The following is a 15,000-nucleotide window of genomic DNA, read 5'->3' on the forward strand; positions in this document are numbered from 1 at the left end:
CACCCTGCTCTTTTTCAAATCACCCTTCCCCTCGTTGAGTCACCCTTCACTCACCCTTACCCTCATTCACTCACCCTCACCCTCGTCCACTCACCCTCACCCTGGGTCAATCACCCTTCCCCTCGATTAGTCACCCTTCCCTTCTTCCAATCACCCTTTCATCTCCCAATCACCCTTCCCTCTTCTAATCACCACTCTATCTCTCTCTCTCTCTCTCTCTCTCTCTCTCTCTCTCTCTCTCTCTCTCTCTCTCTCTCTCTCTCTCTCTCTCTCTCTCTCTCTCTCTCTCTCTCTCTCTCTCTTCCACTCACCTTTTCCTCTCCCAATCATCCTTCCCTTCTTCCAATCACCCTTCCTTCCAATCACCCTTCCCTTCCAATCACCCTTCCCTTCCAATCACCCTTCCCTTCCAATCACCCGTCTCTTCCAATCACCCTTCCATTCTTCCAATCACCCTTCCTTCCAATCACCCTTCCCTTCCAATCACCCTTCCCTTCCAATCACCCTTCCCTTCCAATCACCCGTCTCTTCCAATCACCCTTCCATTCTTCCAATCACCATATCCTTGCCTAATCACCTTTCCCTACGTATGTATTGTTGACTCCATCAGTCCACCCCTACGGACCTGTGCCACGCGGCCTTCTTCGTGATTGGAGACTCATCTGATTCAAGGAAAGAAGCCTAATCACTCGTAACTTCCACTCTCACTCCAATCCGTTACCTTGATTGAATCTCTCTCTTTGTATACATAAAACTCTTTAATTCCTCCTCTCTCTCTCTCTCTCTCTCTCTCTTCAAGAATAGAAACTCTGGTTAAGCAGGTAACATAGAACCTTCCAATCATTCAGTCACTCTCAATCACTCTCTCCCAATCATTCTCTACCAATCGCTCTCTCCCAACCACTCTCTCCCAATCATTCTCTCCCAATCACTCTATCCCAATCACTCTCTCCTAATCACTATCTCCTCGCACTATCTCTCCTCTTTTTCATTCTCTCCCAATCACTCTCCCTTATCATTATCTATCTCTCTCCTCATCTTATTACTCTCTCCTAATCACCCTTCCTCCTCTTTTTCCTCTCCTCCTCCTCTTTCTTCTCCTCTTCCTTCCTCTTCCTGTTCTTCTCTTCTCCCGTCCCTTCCCTATCTTTCTCTACTCTTCCCTTCCTCCTCTTCTTCCCCTCCTCTTCCTCTTCCTCTTCCTCCTCCTCTTCCCCCTCCTCTTCCTCTTCCTCTTCCTCTTCCTCCTTCTCTTCCTTCTTCTTTTCTTTCCCCCATCTCTTCTCTACACTTCCCTCATCCTTTCCCCTCATCCTCTTCCTCCTCTTCCTCTTCTTCCTCCTCTCCTTCTTCCTTCTTCTTCCTTTCCTTCCCTTCTCCCATCTCTTCCTCCTCGTGCTCACTCTCCTCTTCCTCTTCTTTGTCTTCTGATTCCTCTTCCTCTTCTCTTTCCCTTCGTCCTCCTCTTTTTCCTCCTTTTCTTCTTCTTCTTGTGATTCCTCTTTCTTTAATCTCCTTTCCCTCCCCTTCCTCTTCCTCCTCTTCCTCTCCTCCTCCTTCTCTTCCTCTTGTATCTCCTCCTCCCCTCCACCCCTACTCTTTCCCCTCCTCCTCCCCTCCTCCCCTACTCTTTCTCCTCCTCCTTCCCTCTTCCTCTTTCTCCTCTTCCTCCTCCTCCTCTCCTTCCTCTTTCTCCTCCTCCTTCTCCTCCCCTTACTCTCTCTACTCCTCCTCCCCTTCCCCTTTCTATTTCTCTTCCTCCCCTCTTCTTCCCATCCTCCACTCTTCTTCTTCCTCCTCCTCCTCCTCCTCCTCCTCCTCCTCCTCCTCCTCCCCCTCTTTCTGTGATCGCTCTTTCTCTCCATTTCCCCTTCCCCTTTCTCTCCCCCTCCCCCTCCCCCTTCCCCTCCCCCTCCACCTTCCCCTTCCCCTTCCCCTCCCCCTTCGCTTCCCTCGCGCAATCCCCCCCCTTCCTCCCTCCTCCCCCGCCCTCTCCCCCCCTCACCCTCCCCCGTTCTCTCTCGGATTCCTTTGTGCGAGAGTACTGCCGGCAAATAATTGATTGCAATTGGTTTTAAAATGAAAAACAATTACAGCCTTACAGTATGTTCTGCTGTTTCTCCTACGCGTTTAATTAATGGACGCATCTTTACTAAGGGCCGCGCGGGGGGGGAGAGGGGGAGACGGGAGAGGGGGAGACGGGAGAGGGGGAGACGGGGGAGAGAAGGAGGTGGAGACGGGGGAGGGGGAGACGGGAGAAGGGGTGACGGGAGAGGGAAAGGAGGGAGAGAGGGGGAGATGGGGAGGGAAGGTGGAGGTGTAGAGGGGGAGACGGGGAGGGGGAGACGGGGAGGGAAGGAGTAGGTGGAAAGGGGGAGGGGGAGAGGGGGAGACGGGATAGGGGGAGACGGAAGAAGGAAGGGAGGGGGAGACGGGAGAGGGGGAGACGGGGGAAGGAAGGAGGAGGTGGAGGGGGAGGGAGAGAGGGAGCAGGGGAGAGAGGGAGAGGGGATAGGGGGAAGTGGGAGGAAAGGAGAGGAGAAAAATAGAGAGAGGGGGAAGTGGGGAAGAGGGGGAGAGGGGGAGCAGAGGAGGAAAGGGGGAGGGTGGGAGAGGGGGAAACGAGTGGTTGAGGGGGTAGTGGACAGAGGGAGGAAAAGAGTAAAGTTGAAGAGAGGAGAGGGAGGGGGAAGAGGGAGAGAGGGGGAGAGGGGGATGAGGGAAATAGGGGAGAGGGGGGAAGGGGGGAGGGGGAAGGGGGAAAGTGGGAGAGAGGGAACGGATTAGTGAGGGGGGAAGTGGGGGGAGGGAAGAAAGAAGAGATGAAAACTGGAGAGTGGGGGTAAGGGGGAAAGTAGGGGGGAGGGTGGGAAGAGGGGGTTTATTTTTCATTGATAATTCACCAGCGTTTCTCTCTTTATGAATAATAATAACAATAATAATAATAATAATAATAATAATAATAATAATAATAATAATAATAATAATAATAATAATAATAATAATAATAATAATAATAATAATAATAATAAATAGATCATGATAGATCAAGAATACAAAAGTGTTCAGTTCCTGAGTGCTGATTAGTTTCCAATCATAGAAGGGATCTGCGTAGCGCTGGGCCGTAGGGGTGTTATTAACGTATTGTCTGCATAAAACTAATTCGCGTAATACTCTACAAGAGGGGGGAGGGGGAGAGGGGGGAAGGGGGCGGGGGGAACGGGTTGAAAGATTAGGGGGAGGAGGGGGAGGGGGAGGGGAGGGGAGAACGGGTTGAAAGGCATTAGGGGGAGGAGGGGAGGAGGGGGAGGAGGGGAGAGGGGGAGGAGGGAATGTAGGGGGGAGGGGGGAAAGAGTGAGGGGGGAAAGGGGTGAGGATTAAGGACGAGGGGAATGTGGGAGGGGGGAAAGGGGAATGGGGGATGAAGGGTGAAAGGGGGAGGTGGTGGAGGAAAAGAGAGGAGAATAGAGGGGAGAAGAGAGGGGAGGAGAGAGGAGAAAAGAGAAGAGAGGGGAGATGAGAGGGAACAGGAGAGGGAGGAGAGAGAAGAGAGGAGAGTGGAGATGAGAGGGGAGAAGAGAGGGGAGAAGAGAGAGGGGAAAGGAGATGGCAGTATTGAGGGACAATGAGAGAGAGGGGAGAGAGGGGGAGAGGGGGAGGTAGAAGGGGGGAGAGGAGAAGGGGAGAAGGAAGATAGGGTGGGAGACGGGGGAAGGGAGGGGAGGGGAGGGGTAAGTAGAGGTAGGGGGTAATTAGGGAGGATAAGGGGGATTAGGGGAATATTTAAGTGAATAAAATCGTCTGAAGGCAGCTAGAGGAGAGGGTTAAGGTACCAACAGGTAAGGAAGGTAGAAACCACTTCAGACTCTAAATTCAACAACTTCCTCTTCCTCCTTCCTCCTTTTCCTCCTCTTCTTCCTCCTCTTCTTCCTCCTCTTCCTCCTCATCTCTTTCCTCCTCCCCTTCTTCCTCTTCTTCCTCTTCATCTTCCTCCTTTTCCTCTTCCTCATCATCGTCATCATCCTTTTCTTCCTCTTCTTCCTCATCTTCTTCCTTTTCTTCCCCTTCATCTTCCTTCTCTTCCTCTTCCTCATCATCAGCCTTTTCTTCCTCATCTTCCTCTTCTTATTCCTCTTCATCTTCCTCCTCTTCCTCTTCCTCTTCCTCCTCCTCATCATCATCATCCTCTTCTTCCTCATCTTCTTCCTCCTCTTCTTCCTCGTCTTCCTCTTCATCTTCCTCCTCTTCCTCTTCCTCCTCCTCATCATCATCCCCATTATCTTATTCCTCCTCTTCCTCTTCTTCATTTTCTTTTTCCTCCTCCTCCTCCTCCTCCTCCTCTTTCTCTTTCTCATCGTCCCCGGGCAGACTGTCATAGAAAAAGGAAAAAGAAAAAACAAAAGAAAAAGAAAAAAGAGAAAGAAAGGAAAGAAAGAAAAAGAAAAGCGACGAAAAATAGAAAAGAGGAGAAAGAAAAGAAGAGATAAAAAGAAAATAAATTAAAGAAAATAGAACATGAGAAAGAAGAGAAAGATAAAGAAAAAAGGAGAAACGAAAAGGACGACACAAGATTAAGAAAAAAAGACAAAAAAAAGAAAATTGCAAAGGAGAAAGAAAATAAAAGAAAACAAGGGAAATGGATAGGAACAGAGGAGAAAGGATATGGAACAGGGAAAAAGAGAGAGAGAGAGAAAGAGAGAGAGAGATAGGGATGGGAAGAGATAGATAGAGAGAGAGAGAGAGATAGGGAGGGGGAGAGATAGATAGATAGAGAGAGAGAGAGAGAGAGAGAGAGAGAGAGAGAGAGAGAGAGAGAGAGAGAGAGAGAGAGAGAGAGAGAGAGAGAGAGAGAGAGAGAGAGAGAGAGAGAGAGAGAGAGAGGAGAGCGATAGAGAGAGAGAGATAGAGAGAGATAGAAAGAGAGAGAGAGAGAGAGAGAGAGAGAGAGAGAGAGAGAGAGAGAGAGAGAGAGAGAGAGAGAGAGAGAGAGAGAGAGAGAGAGAGAGAGGGAGAGGGAGAATGAGAGAGAAGAGAGAGAGAGAAAGCTTAGGAATGAAGCAATGAATAAAGAAAAAGAAGAAAGATGAGAAAATAAGAAAAGAGAGAAATAGATGTGAAGGAGAGAGAGGGGAGGAGAAGAGGGGAAAATTAGGCAAAGAAAGAGAAATCGATAAAGAGAAAGGAAAGCGGAGGAAGAGAAAATAAGAAAGATAAAGAGGGGAAAAGAGGCTAGAAAAGAGGACGGGGGGGGGGAATATGGAAAATGACCACAGGAAAAGAGAGGAAAAGAGGGAAAAAGAGAGGATTTAAGAGGGGACAAGTGAGAACTTGGGGGAAAGGAGGGAAGGGGAGGGGGAGAAAGACGTGAGGGCTTGGAGGAAAGAGGGGAGAAAGAGAGGAGAAGAAAGAGGGGGAGAAATAGGAAAAACAAAGGGGAAGAGAGGGGGAGGAAGAGGAGGAAAAAAGAGGGGGAGAAAGGGGGGAGAAAGAAAGGTGGGGAGACAGAAAGAGAGGAGAAAGAGGGGAGAAAGAGAGGGAAAGAGAGAGGGGAGAAAGAGGAGGAGAAGAAAGAGAGGGGAAGAAAGAGGAGGGGGAGAAAGAAATGAGGGGAGAAAGAAAGGGGGGAGAGAGAAAGGGGGGAAAGTGTTGTGTGAAAATCGGAAGGGAAATGAAGATAAAGAAGAGAATGAGAAGAGGAGGGAGCGAGAATTGCACCAAACTCGTTAATGGAAGGGAAATGGAATATGGGAAAGGGAAGAGAGAGAGAGAGAGAGAGAGAGAGAGAGAGAGAGAGAGAGAGAGAGAGAGAGAGAGAGAGAGAGAGAGAGATGGAGATGGAGATGGAGACATAGTTATAGAGATAATGACAGAGATAGAAGAGATAGATAAAGACAGAAAGGACAGGAATGGGATGGATAGAAATAGAGAGAGAGAGAGAGAGAGAGAGAGAAAGAGAGAGAGAGAACCAGAGCGACAGAGAGAGAGAGATAGGGAGAGAAGGAGAGAGAGAAAGAGAGAGAGAGAGAGAGAGAGAGAGAGTGAGAGTGAGTGAGTGAGTGAGTGAGTGAGTGAGTGAGTGAGGGAGGGAGGGAGGGAATCCATAATAAGAAGCACGCAGTGGAGTAATATAGAGGAGGAGAGGAAGGAGGAGGAAGAAGAGCGGGAGTTAGAGGAGGAGGAGTAAAGAGGAAGAAGAGTAAGGTGATGGGTAGGAAGAGGGAGGTGAGGGGAGGGGAGGGGAGGGGAAAGGTGGGGAGAGGAGGGGAAGGGGGAGGGGAGTGGAGGAAAGAGGAGGGGAGAGGAGGGAAGGGAAGGGGAGGGGAGAGGAGGGGAGGGGAGGGAAGACGAGAGGAGGGGAGGGGAGGGGAGGGAAGACGAGAGGAGGGGAGGGGAGGGGAGGGAAGAGAAGAGAAGGGGAGGGCAAGGTAGAGGAGGGGAGAGAAGGGGAGGGGAGGGGAGAGGAGGGGAGAAGAGGGGAAGGGAGAGGAGGGGAGAAGAGGAGAAGGGAGGGGAGGGGAGGGGAGGGGAAGGGAGAGGAGGAGAGGGGAGGAGAGAGGAGGGGAGGGGAGGGGAGAGGAGGGGAGAAGAGGGGAAGGGAGAGGAGGGGAGAAGAGGAGAAGGGAGAGGAGGGGAGGGGAGGGGAGGGGAAGGGAGAGGAGGGGAGGGGAGGAGAGAGGAGGGGAGGGGAGGAGAGAGGAGGAGAGAGGAGGGGAGGGGAGGGGAGGATCACAGGGAAGAAATGCAGGAGGGGGATGACACAAGTTGATCAAACTTGAAACTGAGGGAAGGGAAGAGTTAGCGAGGAGGAGGAGGAGGAGGAGGAGGAGGAGGAGGGAGGAAGGAGGAAATGCATAGGAAAAGGAAGAAGAGCAGGGAATGGAGGAGGAGGAGGGGAAGGGAGGAGGAGGAGAAAGGGGAGCAGGAGAAGGAAAAGAAGGAAGGGAGGAATGGAAGAAGAGGAGGAGAGGGAGGAAGGGAGGAAGAGAAGAAGAGGTAGAGAGTGAGGAGGAGGAGGAGGAAGAGGAGGGCGAAGAGAGGAGGAGGAGGAGAAAGAGGAGGAGGAGGAGGAGGAGGAGAAAGAGGAAGAGAAAGAAAAGAAAAAGAGGAGGAGAGATGAGGTGGAGGAGAAGGAAGAGGAGGAAGAGGAGGAGAGTAAGGAAGCATCTAGTGGTTGTCTCTGCTGTGTGTGTGTGTGTGTGTGTGTGTGTGTGTGTGTGTGTGTGTGTGTGTGTGTGTGTGTGTGTGTGTGTGTGTGTGTGTGTGTGTGTGTGTGTGTGTGTGTGTGTGTGTGTGTGTGTGTGTGTGTGTGTGTGTGTGTGTGTGTGTGTGTGTGTGTGTGTGTGTGTGTGTGTGTGTGTGTGTGTGTGTGTGTGTGTGTGTGTGTGTGTGAAGAGAGAGGGGAACAAAGAAAGATAAAAATAGTTGAGAGAGAGAGAGAGAAAGAGAGAGAGTGAGAGAGAGAAAGAGAAAGAAATTGAGAAAGCGTCGGGTTACTATGAATACCCAATTGATGGCGACGGGTGGAGATGGATTGATCGATTGATGAATAGAATTGAAGAGACGACCGGCGAGGTTTGGGAAGTAGGGAGCAATGGCGAGTGAGAGAGAGAGAGAGAGAGAGAGAGAGAGAGAGAGAGAGAGAGAGAGAGAGAGAGAGAGAGAGAGAGAGAGAGAGAGAGAGAGAAGGAGAGGGGGGAGATGGAGAGAGAGTGGGAGAGAGAGAAAGAGAGAGATAGAGAGAGAGAGGGGGAATGGAAAGAGAGCGGGAGAGAAAGAGAGTGGACAAAGAGCGGGAGAGAGAGAGAGAGAGAGAGAGAGAGAGAGAGAGAGAGAGAAGAGAGAGAGAGAGAGAGAGAGAGAGAGAGAGAGAGCGGGAGTTGTTGGAGTGGGAGTGAGATTGGACGGGATGGAGGGAGTGGGAGTGGAACTGGAAGGGGGATGCAGTGGGAATGGAGGTGGGAGTGGGAGTGGGAGTGGGATGTAATGGGTATAGGAGTGAGATGAGAGTGGGATGGAATGGGAGTGGAATGGGAGAGAGATGAGAGTGGAAAAAGAGTGGGATGGGAGTGAGATGAGAGTGGGAGTGGAATAGGAATGGGATGGGAGTGGAATAGGAGTGGGATGGGAGTGAGATGGAACTGGAGTGGAATGGGAGTAGAATAGGAGTGGGATAGGAGGGAGATGAGAGTGGGATGGAATGGGAGTGGAATGGGAGTGGAATAGGAGTGGGATGAGAGTGGGATGGGAGTAGGATGAGACGGGTTAGAATTGGATGGGATTGGTTGAGTGGGATAGAAGGGGAGTGGAATGGGAGAGGGCGAGGGATTCTGTGATTTGAGTCTATTCCCTCAGGAATGGCTTGTTTTGACGAGTCTCCGAAAAGGGGGGAGAGGGGGGAAATGGTGGGGGAGAGGGGGAGAAGGAAGGGAGGAGAGGGGGAAAGGAGGTAGAGGGGGAGGGGGAAGAGGGGGAGGAGGAGAGGGGGAAAGGGGGGAGAGAGGGGAAAGAGGGGGAGAGGGGGAGAGGGGGGAGGAACGTTTTCCTCAGTTTTTCAAATGTTTGAGGTTGTACAGGATGTTGTTGTTGTTGTTGTTGTTGTTGTTGTTGTTGTTGTTGTTGTTGTTGTTGTTGTTGTTGTTGTTGTTGTTGTTGTTTGGTTTCCTAGAGCTTCTATCCATATTAAAGGAAGACGAAAAGGAGGAAGAGGTAGAGGAGGAGGAAGTAGAGGAGAAGGTAGAGGGGGAGGAAGTAGAGGAGGAAGAGGAGGCGGAGTTAGAGGGGGAAGTAGAGGAGGAAGAGGAGGCGGAGTTAGAGGAGGAAGTAGAGGAGGAGGAAGAGGAAATAGAGGAGGAGGAAGAGGAGAAGGAGGTAGAGGAGGAGGTAGAGGAGGAGGAAGAGGAGGAGGTACACGAAGGAGACAGAGAAGAAGAAGAAAAGAAAGAAGACTAGAGGAAGACAGGAAGAGGAGGAAGAAGTAAAGGAAGCAAGGAAGAGGAGGAAAAAGAAAAGCGGAAGTAGAGGAGGAAAAGGAAGACATAGAGAAGGAGGAAGAGGAGGAGGAGGAACAGAAAGACATAAGGAGGAGGAGGAGAAATTGGAAGACGTACAGAAGGAGGAGGAGAAGGAGGAGGAGGCGGAGGAAGAATAAGAAGACAAAAGAAGGAGGAGGAGGAAGTGAAAGATGAAGAAAAGGGAGAGGAGACATAGAGAAGGAGTAGGAGGAAGACGAGGAGGAAGAGGAGGAGGAGGAGGAAAAGGATGACATAGAGGAGGAGGAGGAAGAGGAGGGGGAATAGGAGGAAAAGGAGGACGTAAAGAAGAAATAGAAATAGGAAGATGTAAAGGAAGAGTAGGAATAAGAAGGCGTAAAAAGGAGGAGGAAGAGGAGGAACAGGACGACGGAGAGGTGGAGGAGGAGGAGGAGGAGGAGGAGGAATAGGAAGGCGTAGGAAAGAAGGAAAAGGAGGAAAAAGAAGACCTAGAGAAGGTGGAGGAGGAGGAGGATGAGGAGGAGGAGGAAAAAGAGGAGGAATAGGAAGACGTAGAGAAGGAGAAGGAGAAGAGGAGGAGGAGGAGGATAAGGAAGGCGTAGAGAAGAAGGAAAAGAAGGAAAAGGAAGATGTAGAGAGGGAGGAGGAGGAGGAGGAGGAAGTGGAGGAGGATGAGGAAAATGAGGAACAGGAAGATATTAGAAAAAAAATTGAATATTTTATAAATGAATTAATGTCCACACGGACAGAAGCGCTGGTCAAAACGTGAATATCATCTTCACGGAATGTCTGGATATAACACATATTACCTGGTTACTTTTCCTTAGGAAAAACTAAACAAATAAAAATTGTAGTATCATTAACTTAATAGTGACGTAATACTGTTATTTTCCTAACTACTTTTCAGAAGTCATTATACCTTCATTTTCTTTCCTGTAAGTATGATTGAGATGGTACACATAAGGCCCGTGTTTTCGTATACACGTACATGCAAACACACACACGTACACACAGACACACATACGCACACATACACAAACACACACACACACACACACACACACACACACACACACACAGTTGGTAGAGCGCTGAACTGGGAAGTAGAAGTGCTCCCAGTAGCCAGTTCGAATCCTGCCCAGGGCCGAAATTATTTCGGTATCGCTGTGCCTCGGGTCGTTACTCTGACTCTCGTGGGCGGGGAGTTGGGGGTGTGTGTGTGTGCAAGGTCATAGCATTACCCATAGATCGGACCTACGAGCTCTGAGCTCTCTTCCAGGAGGGAAATAGCTGTCGATCACGAGTCCAACACGTGATCCAAAGACCAAGTGAATACACACACAGTCACGGACTCATACGCACGCACACATACAGAGAGAGAGAGAGAGAGAGAGAGAGAGAGAGAGAGAGAGAGAAAAGGAGATGATGTCATGGAGGGGGAGGGGGAGGGGAGTGGGGTGTCCACTTTCATTATGACGGATTAGCGAATTAATCCTTGGGCTGCCCTCCCCTTTTCCCTTCACCTCTTCACCCATACACCCCTTCACCCCATCACCCCTTCACCCCATCACCCCTTCACCCCATAAACCATACACCCCTTCACCCTACACCCTTATATACATTCACCCCTTCACCCCGTCACCCCTTCATCTCTACACCCCAACGCCCCATATAACCCTTCGCTCTGTCACTCCCTCTCCCCCTCCCCCTTCACCCCTTCTTCCTCCACCCATTCACCCCCGTCACCCCTGTCACCCCTTCATTCCTTCATTCCCTTCACCCCTACACCCTTACACCCCTTCATCCATATATCACCTCACCCCTTCACCCCATCACCCTTACACCCCTTCACCCCTTCACCCTTTCCACACCTTCACTCATTACACCCCTTCAACCCTTACACAACTTCACCATCTACACCCCTACATCTTCACACCCCTTCACCTCTTCCTCCATCACCGCTTCACCCCATCACCCCTTCAGTCCCTCACCCCTTCGGCCTCCTATCTCCAACCTCACGTGTCTTCCCTTCTCTTACCTCTTGTTTACCTCTTATGCCTCTCCTTCCTTTCCTCCTCTCCCTCCTTCATCTCCCGTCCCTCCTCCTGCACCTCCTCCTCAATCTTCTTCACTTCTTCTTCACTTCTCCGTTCCCTTCATAACACTTACGACGCCCTTCAATTGGTTGGTTTTCATTTTTTTTTTTTTTCATTCCCGTTTTCTTGATGTCTTGCTCTTTCGCTCTTTCTCTTGTTCTCACCTTCGCTCTGTAAGAACATAAGAATGAAGGAGACTGCAAGAGACCATAAGGCCTACACTAGGCAGCTCCGTATCCATCACCACCTGTCATCCCCATCCATAAAGTTGTCTAATCGTTTCTTAAAGCAACTGATAGTTTCAGCGCTTACTACATGGTTACTAAGTTTATTCCATTCGTCTACCACCCTATTAGTAAACCAATTCTTGCCTATTTCCTTTTTCAATCTAAATTTGTCCAGTTTATAACCATTACTGCGAGTCCTGCCCTGTTGTTTTGATATGTTAACCTTGTTTGCATCACCCTTGTTAAAGCCTTTGATCCACTTGAACACCTCTATTAGATCACCCAGCACTCTGCGTCTTTCCAGAGAGTGTAAGTTAAGGTGACTAAGCCTCTCTTCGTAAGGCAAATTTCTGAGTCCATGTATCATTTTGGTCATTCTTCTCTGTACTGATTCTAGTGAATTGATGTTCATTCTGTAGGACGGAGACCAAAACTGTACCGCATAGTAAAGGATGGGTTTAACTATCGCTAGATAGAGTTTAATAATTACCTCTGCACTTCTATTCGTTACCGTCCTAGTAATGAAACCTAATGCTCTGTTAGCTTATTCCTGGCGCTAATGCACTGTTTCTTGGTTTTAAGGTCCGGACTCACTAGAACTCCCAAGTCTCTTTCGCACTCAGTTTTCTCTAGAAGCGTGTTATCTAAGCTGTATCTATTTTCGGGGTTGTGTAGCCCTACGTTTAATACGCTACACTTAGAGATATTGAAGTTCATTTGCCATTTCACCGACCATGTGAACAATTTGTTAAGATCATCCTGCAGAATCTCTGCGTCGGCTCCTGACCTAATTAGGCGTCCTATTTTAGTGTCGTCCGCAAGCTTACTAACATCACTATTTATCCCGTCGTTTATGTACATAATGAATGACAAGGGACCCAAAACCGAGCCCTGGGGGACCCCGCTAGTAACATTGCCTCACCTAGATTTTACTCCGTTTATGGTGACCCGCTGTTTTCTGTTACTATCCCAAGCTCTAATCCATTCTAACACTTTTCCTCCTATGCCATGGGCTTTGATTTTATTTAGTAGTCTCTGGTGTGGCACCTTGTCGAACGCTTTGCTAAAGTCAAGGTAAATAATATCGTAATTATCATTGTTATCTGACGCCTTATATACTCTAGTGTAAGAGGATAGAAGATTAGTCACACATGACTTACCCTTGGAGAAACCATGCTGTGAATCACGAATTAAATTATGTCTTTCGATGTGTTCTCTGAGTCTATTTACTATTACTGATTCAAGCATTTTTCCTATAACCGATGTCAAACTGATTGGCCTGCAGTTGCATATAGACGATCTATCTCCCTTCTTAAAAACAGGAACAACGTTTGCTTGCCTCCAAGCAGTAGGCACAAAACCAGTGTCTACTGGTCGCAGATTTCCAATTTACACTCCTTTAGCGTTCTCGGAAAATTTTCGTCTGGACCAGGGGATTTTGCAGCTTTCAATCTGCTTGACTACTTTACTAATGCTGATATTAGATAGACTACTTTCTTCATCCCCTCTGAATATCGGATCGCAGTCAGGTACTATATCTAACCTCTCATTAGTTACCACCGAGAGAAAATAATTGTTAAACTCCTCACTCATTTTTTCCTCCGATTCTATTATGAAATTTTCATCGTTTTTTAATTGGTCCTATTCTTTCTTTATTTATATATTTATTTATTAATTTATTTTTTCTATAGAGATGAAAGAAACCCCTTGGGTTGGATCTTGCTTGGCTAGCAACCTTAATTTCATAATTACGTTTCGCTGTACGTGTATTCTTTTTAACCAGCTTTGCCATTTCGTTATATCTTGATCTAAGGTGTGTTTCCCCGTTTTTTTTTTTTTTTTTTTTTTTTAATCCTCTTTTCATTCCGATCTCATGTTTCAATCTGTCCGTCATCCATTTGGGAATATTACTATTTTTCCGTATTGACTTTGTTCCTCCCTTTCTACCTCCTACTATATCTCTATCTCTCTACCTCTATCTCTACCTCTATCTCTATCTCTATATCTCTATCTCTATCTCTATAACTCTATCTCTATAAATCTATCTCTATATCTATCTCTATCTCTATCTCTATCTCTATTTCTGTCTCTGCCTCTATATCTATATCTATCTCTATTTCTATCTTTCTCTATCACTATCTCTATATCTCTGTCGCTATCTCTATATATTTTTCTATTTATCTTTATCTCTATCTCTGTTATGACTATATATCTATCTCTATACTTTTATCTCTATCTCTCGTTTCCCCATTCTCACCCTCTCTTTCTTCCTCCCTTTCCACCCCCTACCCCCTTTCCCCCCTTCCCCCTCCATAATTGACTTTTGATATTACTCTCATTGGGAGTTCTTGTGTTCTTGAGAACAATTGACACGTAACCTTAGGCTCTCGCAGCTAATTCAATTGAACGAATAAGTGAACCAAATGAAGAAGTTCTATTGTAAATAATATTTTATTCAAATCTCAGTGATTGTTGTTAGATGCTAAAGACCTTATAGATCTGTATTTGAGAATAACTTTTTTATTTTTTATCAGAAAAGTAGAAAGTGCTTCTGGTATTATTATTCTTTGATCGATTTGTCTGTTTTTGTTTATTTGTTTATTTATATATATTTTTTAGATTTTTTTTTTTTGCAAATATTGGTTTGCTATGCAATTTTCTAACGCATGATTTATTTGTGTTTCTTTTGAAGAAACTGAAAGAAGAAAAAAAGAAGAGAAAGAGGTGATATGATTGCTGTCTTACAATAAGTTACGAAAAAGACATGGCAAGAAACTGAACAAAAAAATTTAGACAAATCAAAATAAAGTTGCCTTTACAGAGGCATTGACTTACAAGATACCCTGAAAAAAGAAATAGTCTAGTCAGACAACATAAACGAAGGTAAACCTAAATGTAAAAACAAAGGAGACTTTAACTGAAGAAAGGTGAAATGGGTATAACATTCGAGAGCCTAACTTTACATATATATTATATACATATATATATATATATATATATATATACATACATACCAAAGGCTTTTTCCCTTTTACAAGGGAGGTAGCTAAAAAACAAAGGCATAAAATTCACGCCCACCCATTCCATCCTCACAGGGCAGCCTACGGATTAACTAACTCTAACTATGTATATTGTAAGTTGATAAAAAAAAAGGGGAGACTTCAACTGAAGAAAGATGAAATGGGTGTTACACTCGAAACCCGTTTGTATTGATCACTTAAACCTAACTATAACCCTGAAAATTGTAGCTTGACAAATACAAAGGAGACTTTAATTGAAGAAAGGTGAAATGGGTGTTATAGACAAAACCCGTTTGTTCTGATCACTTGATCTTAACTCTAACCCTGTACACTGTAACTTGATAGAAAAAAAAAAGGAGATTTCAACAGAAGAGACGTGAATTGGGTCTTACGTTCGAGGCCGCTTGTATTGATTGGCCGACATCACAAAGGTAATTGTAACGTATTTATTTCGCCTCGCCAGCAACTAATTAGCAAAACAACAGAGACACTCCGAACGACTGTGATCGTAATCAAATAAAAAGATTAATATCTGTTTTCGAATTGACCGGATCCCGAACTGGAAAGAGTCTCCGCACCCGGATGGCCAGTAGCTTCCGGGCTTGACACATTTTCTTCTCCCAGATGTTGATCATGGCTTCTAGAGTCCTGGAGTCCTTCTGGAGC

The sequence above is a fragment of the Oratosquilla oratoria genome, chromosome 30 (assembly GCF_046742065.1).
Source record: "Oratosquilla oratoria isolate Oo_2021 chromosome 30, ASM4674206v1, whole genome shotgun sequence".
Lineage (NCBI taxonomy): Eukaryota > Metazoa > Arthropoda > Malacostraca > Stomatopoda > Squillidae > Oratosquilla > Oratosquilla oratoria.